This window comes from Phaseolus vulgaris, chromosome 2, assembly GCF_051622355.1.
Source record: "Phaseolus vulgaris cultivar YP4 chromosome 2, ASM5162235v1, whole genome shotgun sequence".
NCBI classification, from domain to species: domain Eukaryota; kingdom Viridiplantae; phylum Streptophyta; class Magnoliopsida; order Fabales; family Fabaceae; genus Phaseolus; species Phaseolus vulgaris.
This window is the reverse complement of record NC_143499.1, coordinates 27768983-27779282: the sequence shown is the minus strand read 5'-3', so window position 1 is coordinate 27779282 and position 10300 is coordinate 27768983. Positions and strand designations below refer to the sequence as shown.

The window sequence follows — 10300 nt, the reverse complement described above, 5'->3', positions numbered from 1 at the left end:
CTTTTAAGAAAAATTGTACTTTTATGATAAAAATTACTTTAGAAATATCATAATATAAATATATGGGACAAAAATAATACCTTAATTTAATTTTTTTTTAAAATTTATTTCGTTCATAAAAAAATAATTAATAAATATATGACTGGTTTTATAATTACGTAATTGATTAATTTTAATTTTTTTAAATGATTTTTTTTTCTACATTTTGGTGTATCTTTTTCATCAAACTAATAATTATAATGAGTGGGGGAGGGAACTCCACTGCATTAATTTTTCTTATTTATATCTAGTAAGTTGTTTTTAATTCAATAAAATACTAACTATCATTCATTACCCAATTCAATTTAGGGAATTCCTTTTTTCTCCCCATAATTTTCTTCTTCATCCTCCTAAATATGAAAAAATTTCCACTTTACCCGTAGTTTATAAAAAAAAATTGAATTGTATAATTCAAAAATAATTTATTACATGAAAAAAGTTTTTAGATTATGTAATTTATAAAAAAAATACTTTTAAAGCTTATTTAACTTTTAGATTTTTCAATTCAAAATCATTTTTTACATTAAAAAAAAACTTTAGATTACATAATTCATAAGTTATTTAACTTTCAAATTACATAATTAAAAAAAAATTGAATTACATCACCTGAAAGTCGTCTTTTAACTTTCAGATTACATAATTAAAAAAAAATTGAATTACGTCACCTGAAAGTCGTCTTTTGCATAAAAGAAAAAGACTTCTAAATTATACAATTTGAAAATTATTTTTTTATAATTTTTTTTTCAAATTACGTAATTTGAGAGTCTTCCAAATTGTAAAATCTGAAATTCAAATTTAACTTCTGAATCATTTAATCTGAAAGTTGTTTCTAAATTACACAATCCACAATTTAAAAATTACTTCTTAATTATATAATCTAAAAGTATTTTTTTGAATTGTAAAATATTTTTTTTCTTGAATTTATCTATAACACAACACATAGATAATGGTAGTGTAGCGATAAAGGGACAACAACAATGAGTGGAATCTTTTCAACAAAGAGGTGAAGGCAAGAAGGAAAGAGTTTAATCTTTTCATCACCCTATAGGAATGCACGTGGAAACTATGGGGTACAAAAAGAAATCTCCTTCAAGAGCACCAGCCGAAGCGCCTTGTTCATTTTTTATTAAACATTTTTGTGAGAGTTTTTCTTTTTCCTTTTAATTTTTTTAAGTCTCCTATTTTAAACATTGGTCAAAGTTGAATACTAAATTTAATAGTTAGAAGTAATTTTTTAATTTATTTAGCAAATTGTTGATTTTAGGTTATTCGCATGTATTGATCTTCTTTTCTTTTTCTTACATTTAAATTTTTGTTTCTCTACCTTTCTTTTTTGTCTTTCTCTTTCTTTTACTCCAATACCAAAATGGGGTGACACTTCGTATTTTAGATTTAGTTAAATGTGAACAAGAAGAAAACCCATGTTTATATGAAGAAATATTTTCTCATTGTTCTATTAGGCGGGATCTGCATTAGTCTTAATGTGATTAGAATAAATTGAAAAATAAATAAAGAAAGAAAATTAATAGTTCAAAAGAAAATTAAAGTTCTTATAGTATCAGTATCGTGTCTTCTATCGACCTGTTCTTTGGTCTGGACTGTTTCTTTTATGTACCTCCATATATTTTTTCTCTTATTTTTATAGATTTTCGTATTTTTAAAAATATCTTTATGTAATATTTGAAATTATGTAATTTGAAATTTTTTTTTAAAATTTGTAATTGGTTTCCGGATTACATAATCCGAAGCCTTTTTTTATATGCATAATTAGTTTATGGATTATGTAATTCGGAAGTCTTTTTTAACATCCGAATTATGTAATTTGAAAGTTTTTTTTTTAAATACGTGTTTGGATTACATAATTCAGAAGGTACTATATGAGGATGATAAAAAAATATTTTCATATTTTGTATGACGGTGACAAAAGAATATATGGAGGTGTGGAAGAAATAGTCTTGTTCTTTCATCCTTTTACATGTTTTTTTTCTTCTCAATGTGGTACAAAAGAAATCCAAATGTCTACTGAGAAAAGACATAAGTTATTAATATTATTATTATTAATGTAGGGTAAATAATTTAGTCATATAGTAATTCAGTTTATGTTATATAGATAAAAAAAAAAGTGTTAATTTGCTTAATATAACTTCTTTTTTATCATGGCGATAAAAAAGTTAAAAGATAAAACAATTATTCAACTAGTTTTTTTTATGCTGAGTGAAACCTAAAACCAAAATTCTAATATCAGAGAAGGCAGCCCAAATTTTTTTGGTTTACTACATCTCTTTGTTTATATAACCTTATATATTTAAAAAAAATTAATCAATTTTTTATTTATTATAAATTTTGAACTTGTTTTATTAATATTATTTTTCGTCTTTATCATTAATTAATAATATGACATTAGTAGTTCAGTAACTAGTCACGTTATTCATACTGCACAGAACAATCATGTTTGTAACCACTGAAACAGAGACATCATTGTTTTTAATAATATCAAACAATGTTACAAACCAGGATAGATTTTGTCGGTTGGGAACACTGCCTCTATTAGCCACAAAGCTAAACACTTACGACAAGGAAGCTTCTGAAATGGAAATTGACAGCAATTAACTACAGCTTGTTCTTGAACATCAACAAACTCATCAAGCAGATGGCAAAGGATTCTATTATTGATTACCTTAGTAAAATCCACCGAAATTCAATGGAGTAATACACAAAATAATTATACAGAAAATTTAACTCCTTCATCGTCAGTTGAAGTTCCTTTAAAGACCACAAGCTTTCCTTTCTGTTCTAATAGTTTCAGTGCACGATTCAAAATAGTTCGATCAATTCCATGAAGATCTGCCGAATATAAGAAACAATGAGAACAAACTTCAGTCAAAATAATTGCAAAGCCCAGCAGGTAAGAAATAACTACAATATATTAAGAAAAAAGAGTATGCCAAGATTGAGGAACAATATTCCTTCTTACACACAATGAGGATGAAAGGTATGGCACACACATAACATCACAGAAAAAATAAATAAAGGTACGGCACACACACGTCACCTCTTGCCTTTGTCCACGAACTTGTCTCAAAAGTATTCATTATATTACATCACATTACAAGCTTTCTGGACAAACTTGAGAAACTCTTCCCACTACAAATTTTCAGGGCAACCTGAGAAACCGTCACCCATTACAAAACCACCCCCCTTTGATTTAGGGTGGTGACCGCTCTCTCTCTATTGTGTGTGTACCTTCTTCATTCACATGATCTATTTATATAGCAAAGGTTCATGACTTCCTTCATAAATAACACTTAGTGGACCCTTATCTATCCCGCCTCTTCATCTATATCTCATTATGATAATGGGATTTTCAAGAGTCAAGATACATTCACCATCCTCTTGGAATACATCTTTTGGCTTTTTAACTTTCTTGTATTAATGTTAGGAAAATTTGGATTGATTTTCACAACAATCCCTCCCCCTCTAAACTGTATAACTTTTGCAAGCAAAAACTCAACTTTTAACACGACCAATTCCATCTTATTCAACTCGGATTAAATGATTAAGTAAAATCGTCTCCATTGATTTATATTTAGTATTAACCAATTGTATAATTCTTTTCATTTTCCAATTACTTTTTTCCTTATTTTTGAACTTTCTGAGATTAAAACAAAATGAAGAGGTATCATCTTCCTCTTCTCTGAATTTGTCTGCACTCCCATTCTCAAGTATATTGGTCCAAGAGTGCAGCAACCACAGAATCCACTCTCTCTACTCCGAACAAAAATTATAGCATGATCTTTCACAATATTGACTGTACAGTTTTGTAAAACTGTTTTAACTGTATTGTAATTATAGTGGTTTAGTCTAGCATGCCAAAGCTGTATATCAGAATTTCCAGGTTTAAGCACAGTATTGTTTGCATCAGCAGAAACAGAAAAAATAGGCTCAGAAAACACATAGAGGTCATCTTTAACAGTTCCGAGAAGCAAAGTCTATTTGGTTACCTAATGTTTCACATAGCAATCTTTAGGAAAGAATTCAAAGTAGACATTATTATCTTTGGCAAATTGAGATACACTAAGTCATTTTTTTGTGATGTGAGGAACATGAAGATTTACCACTACAAGAAAAAGTGCTTTTAGAAACTAAATTTTTGGTTTCTAAAATGATAAAATTAATCACTAACTTGATTAGAAACTAATTTAGAAACTAATAGTCTTAAGTGGCTAAAATCATGGTCGCTAATTTTAGATACCAATTTAGATTCTAATTTAGAAACCAATTTAGTGACATTAAATAAAAACCAATTTAGTAACCAAATATATAGAAACTAATTTAGTGACTAAATGTGTAGAAACTAATTTAGTAACCAAATATGTAGAAACTAATTTACGTGCAGATGCATTTTGTGTTAAGTCTTCAAATTTACGTGTAAATTCTGCCTGTTAACATCAATAGAATATTTATACCAATAGAATATTGATCAAGAAAACAAACAGATATTATTTCATGAATGATTGCTTCTCAGTCTATTTGAAGTAATTAAAAAGAAATTAGTTGGAAACTTTTCATTAATGTGCAGGTAAACAATAACAGTGACCTATAATAACAGTGTACTCTGAGGTTGATTTGGTAAGGATCTATGTGTGTGCCAGCAATTCCCCTCTTTCTCTTTGGCACCAAAGAAGCAATTGCCAGTGTTGGTTTGGTGTCATACTGGTTCCTCGGTTTTTCCAATGTCCAATAACAACCTAACACACTGATTTGATTCCCCTCGGTTCATTAGCATTGATTTAAGGTATTGTTTTTATTGATTATAAATTTAAAACCTTGTCAGGTTTCATTCTGATACGGTGGTGCAAGACATTTATCTTGTTATCTTTTATTAATTTTCTTTAAATTCATTGTGTACTTACATGCAAAGCTTCTTTATTGTAATTGGAGGTCACTTATATATGCTATAAAGTGTAAAACGGTAAACAAATGATTTTTCTTCAGAAGTTAGTAATTTTTCTAGTACTGATAAAAGTGTTACATTTTTCTTTTTACTTTTCAATTGTTTTTGACATCAAAATAAATGTAGGAGGATGCTGGGGAAATTTTGATATTGGGAAAGCGCAACAAGGGGTGCCATTGTAAAAAATCTGGGTGCCTCAAGAAGTACTGTGAGTGCTTCCAAGCCAACATTCTTTGTTCTGAAAATTGTAAATGCATGGATTGCAAAAACTTTGAGGGTAGTGAAGAGAGACAGGCTTTGTTCCATGGAGATCAAAATAACAACATGGTGTATATTCAGCAGGCAGCCAATGCTGCCATAACTGGAGCTATTGGTTCCTCTGGCTTTTCATCACCACCAATATCAAAGAAAAGAAAAGGTCAAGAACTCTTATTTGGGTCAGCCATCAAGGATCCATCACTTGGCAGGCTGGGACAACAGGTGAAATTTGTTAATAATGTTTAAGGTTTATTTTAACTTGGGAAATCAGTTAAATTGGGGAAATGAAGAGAAAAAACTAGTGGAGTTTTACAATTTACACTCACTTAATATTTCCTTTACTGTAATATTTACATTTGTGCAATAGTAGTTTATATTTTTAAATTAAACGTGAAAGTTGCATTTAAATTTGATTTAGTCTTTATTTAATTGGGACATGCTCCCTTTGATTTGTTCCAATGTTTTTAGTACGACTCAAACCCAGGAGGAAAACCCATCTCAAAGCTAATCTATTGGTCAGGAGGGCCTCAAGGCCTAAGTATCACAATATGCTTCCATATTTGCTCTGTGAGATATTAGAATATCTTACATTAATTCAAAAGCCCGTGTTCACTATGGCCATTCTGGATATCCAGTCAGAGTCTGACTCCTTTGCAGGCTTAGGGTTTCACTTAGAGTAAGCCTTTCTCTGGTTGCTTTTTACCATGTCTAGGTTGCCCCATCCATGTCTAGGATTTCCCTCGGTTCTTACACTGTGGTGTTGCATAATTGAGTTGTGTTTTGTAATAATAGTTATGGATGCACCTACCCTTGAAATATAATAATAAAAAAGTGACGAGGAACATACGTACATACCCTTGTCTTGTAAGATGCACCTAAGAGGCAAAATCTAGATGAACTTGATGATGAAGGACAGGTCGGATAGACTAGGAACCCAGAGGTTGAGAGAGACTAATCACTGTAGCAGTGTATGCCTCTAGCTCAAACAGTTTTCAGGGAAAGTACATTAACAACTTTTTCTACAAACCTATCCCAGCTTTTGAAAATCATGAAATTGAGCTTTATCGCAAGCTGTTTCACTTCAACCACACTACTTTTCATCCAAAATTTCAAAATAATGAATTTGTAGATTTTTTTATACGTTTCTCAATTTTTCTTTCTATTACAGATAGCCAGCAATATTCATGTTCTCTTTCTGTTTTGTTTTTGTACTTAAATTTGTATATGCTGTGATGGGAACTTCTAGAGAGATAGCAATTGGTCTCGTGGCAGTGACAGTGATTTCTAGACAGATATGTATTTAAACACACAACAGCAATAAACTAACTAACAATAAATTTGTATATGTTGTGATTGGAATAGAAACATCATGTGTATTGTTTATAGAATCAAAAAGTGTGTGCAAGATTATAAGGCCAATTTCATACAAATATATCTTATTAATATGTTCAGGATGCATAAATTTAAGTGATGGAGAATTTTGTGAATAAATTAATGGATTGATTTGGATTTTATACCACACAGGAATACTCTATTCTAAAAAACTAACACTATTATCTTATAAGGAATCTATACATAAATTAAAAGAATTATCAGTTGATAGTTGAGATAAGTAAAAACATCCTACTCTGCTGCAATGAAACAATGAAACAAAGCTAGGCAGATTCCTAAAATGTATAAAGAATATGTTCATTGTAATGAAAAAACATTGAAAATAAAAGATTCAAAATCAAATTTGATATCTCCTTAAAATTAAAAAATACAGAGCAAGAATGGAGCACGAATTGAAACTTACAATAGAGCGAGAAGAGAGCCTCCTTCAGAGCAGAGAAGCTTCGTTTTCGTAGAGCGTGTTACCGTCGCACAGGGTGTGCTTCTGTTGCGCGTTCCCGTCATAGGGTTACCGTCGCGCGTTCTCGTCGTAGGGTTCCAGTCGTAGGGTTGCCGTCGCGCGTTCTCGTCGCGTCGCAGCGTTGCCGTCGCGCGTTCCCGTCGCGTCACAGGGTTGTCGTCACGTGTTCCGACCGGGAATGTTGCCGTCGCAGGGTACAGTTCCGATTGGGGAGTGTGTTACTGTTAGATGAGAGTGAAAGATGAACGGAAAATGTAGAAATAAAGAGGTAGAAAGAGTTTGAAATTCAAACCTACCTGCAGTCTATTCTCTCAACTTTAAAAAAATTAAATTAAATTAATAATTAATTTTATAAAATTTAATTTAAATATTAATTTAATTTTATATTTAAATAAAATTAAAATATTAAAATATTATTTTAAATGTAATTTATAAATTGATATTAATTATTTTAATATTAAACTAAAATTAATAAATTAGTAAATTTATTCTTATCAATTTAAAATATTTTATAAATTAATAATTAATTATATAAAATTTAATTAGTTCAAAATTAGTATTTAAATTTAAATAATAGTGACTAAAAATTTAAGTATCTAATTATATGGTGATTAGAAACTAAAAAATTAGTTTCTAATTTTATTATTTTTAGAGACTAAAAATTAGTTTCTAAACTAGATTAAAAGTGACTAAAATAATGGTTTCCATTTATATTTTAGCAAGAGACTAAAAAATTGGTTTCTATAAAAAAAAAATTTTTATTTTTATTTTTAGCAACCAAAAATATAGCATCTAATTATATTATAATTTTTATTAATAATAGATACTATTTTAGTAACCAATAATTTTTAGTTTATAAAATGGTATCTAAATTAGTTATTATAGAAACTATTTATTTTTGGTTTCTAAATTAATTGCCATTCAATCATTTTTTTGTAGTGTACTAAGTAAATTTTTTGTGATGTGAGGAACATGAAGATTTCTTAAGATAATTTCGTATTAGTATGTGATGGAGTGTATTTAGCAGTACCAATATGTGCAACACGCATACTTGTACCATTACCAAATTGAACTTGATCAGCGCCTTGATAGGTTGATTTGTTGATAAAGACTTCTGAATCATTTGTGATATGATGGGATGCCCTATTATCAGGGTACCACAGAGGATCAATTACGGTGGATGGCGTTCCAATAATTGAGGATTCTTCATCTAGGTGAGAGGGAAATTGAGACATGTTAGCACTGAAGCAATTTTTTTCAAACTGGTCATTCTTGTACCAACAACGAAGTGTTGTATGGCCAAGTTTGCCACAAATCTGGCATGGATGTTTGTCGGTGTGCCAAGGCATATTCGAGGTTGAAGCATTATTGTTGGGAATACGAGCATTGGTAAAACGATTTGAACGAGACTTATGGTTTCTTTAAGGCATACGACCACCACGAGAAGAATTGGGATTAAACCTAGAACGAGCATTTGCAAGATTTGTAACAGTGACATTTCCATAAACAATATTGGCTTGGATTAAAGAAGACTGAGTTTTGTGCTTTTCAAAATGCTCTTCTTGAACAAGCAGCAAAGCTTCATGATCATCAACACTATATGGATTCGTTCGTGATATAATTGATGTAATGAAACCATCATACTCATCAGATAGGCCATCAAGAATCGTTTCGTTGTGTTTCTCAATGGAGGTAGCAGCACCAACCGTTGCCAAGGTATCTACAGTTTTCTTTATATCCAGAAGATAAGTGGTACAAACTTATCATTTTTTGGGGTTTTAAGAAGAAGAATCAGTTTCTTGATTGTTTGCCCTGGTATGAGACGCGTATGAAGTGCATAGGCATTTCCATATGTTAGTTGATTTCTCGAGGCCAACCATCTTTGTGAGAACGGTTGATGTCATCGAAACAAGAAGCCAGACACAACGAGGCGATCTTGTTGTATATAGTGAAGATAGGCATCATTAGGTTTTGGAGATTGATTAGCGGTGGACGGTAGGTACCGATCAAGGACACCAATGCCTTCAAGAAAGTGTCCAACCTAACTGTAGATAGAACCTGTTGTTTCCAAAGAAGAAAATTGTCATTATCCAGCTTTAGAGTGATTGTGGAAGAGGTCCCATGGGAAAAGAGGAAGATGAATGACTGGTGGTGGAAGATGTAGAAGAAGAAGTGATGTGAGTTGATTAGAAGATGAAGCATTAATAGACACTTTTAAGAATTAGGATCAAGATTCTCAAGCAATTTCAAGAACACATAACCGAATAAAAACCCATTTTAAGAACACAAAAGGAGAAGATGAACCGATTAAACCCATTAAAAACAATAACAACACACAAACTACCGATTGAAATCAATCAATAGCAACATTCAACCGATTGAAACATCAAACAAATGAACAAGACATGTTTTAGAATTTTGATATGACATGGAAATGGAAGAAGATGAAAAGGTTGGAAAAACTTATGTGGTTGTAGACAAGGGAATGGTCACGCCACTTGGAAGGTGATTGGCTCCAAAATGAGTGAAGAATGTCGCCACTTGAGAGCTCCCAAAGACTCACAAGATAAGACTATGAGAAGGAGAACAAATCTCACAAAATCTCTCTTAATTTGAGAAGAGTAACTTTACTTCAATTTCAATTTAATGTGTTTTCACAATAGCCAAACACCTCTTTATATAGAGTAGAGGGTCAGTCATTCAAAGGGAAAAGGAAAAAGCAAATGAAAAGGCATTGCAAATGTCGCCCAACAAGTCACAAACCCATGACAAAAGTGACTTTTCTACTACTTCTCATAAGTCTTATACTCATATTCATATTTCCCTTCATATTTCCCTTTTATGTTCTATTTTAAAACTATTCTAAAGAAATTACAAATGTTAAGAACACTAATAAGAAGAACTTCAAGCATTGTGGTCCTTGCACATTCCTCCTATTGATGACATATTTATTTACTTGTTGAGATGACCCTTCAAGTTTAGTATCCTTAGTTCTCTTCATGTGTTTTTGGGTCACATCAAGAAGTAACAGAAGTCATGAATGGAAAAAAAATGTTTTTGATACCATATAAAGAGAAGAATAGAGATGATACAAAGATAGAAAAGTCTATGCAAAAGTTATATATAGAAAATATACCACCTAAGGGTATATATAGAATACAGAATACAACAGAATATGAAACTACAATAGAAAATAT

At 30.8% G+C, this 10300-nt stretch overlaps 1 long non-coding RNA gene across 1 annotated transcript; it reads right to left on the bottom strand.

Moving 5' to 3' along the window:
• Nucleotides 1–2501: 2501 nt before the first annotated feature.
• LOC137811207 (uncharacterized) lies at nucleotides 2502–7382 on the bottom strand. Its single transcript, XR_011081040.2, has 2 exons — nucleotides 7047–7382; nucleotides 2502–2883 (listed from the first exon to the last, which is right to left on the bottom strand). It is a non-coding gene; the product is annotated as an uncharacterized LOC137811207 (long non-coding RNA).
• Between the last annotated feature and the right edge of the window lie 2918 nt (nucleotides 7383–10300).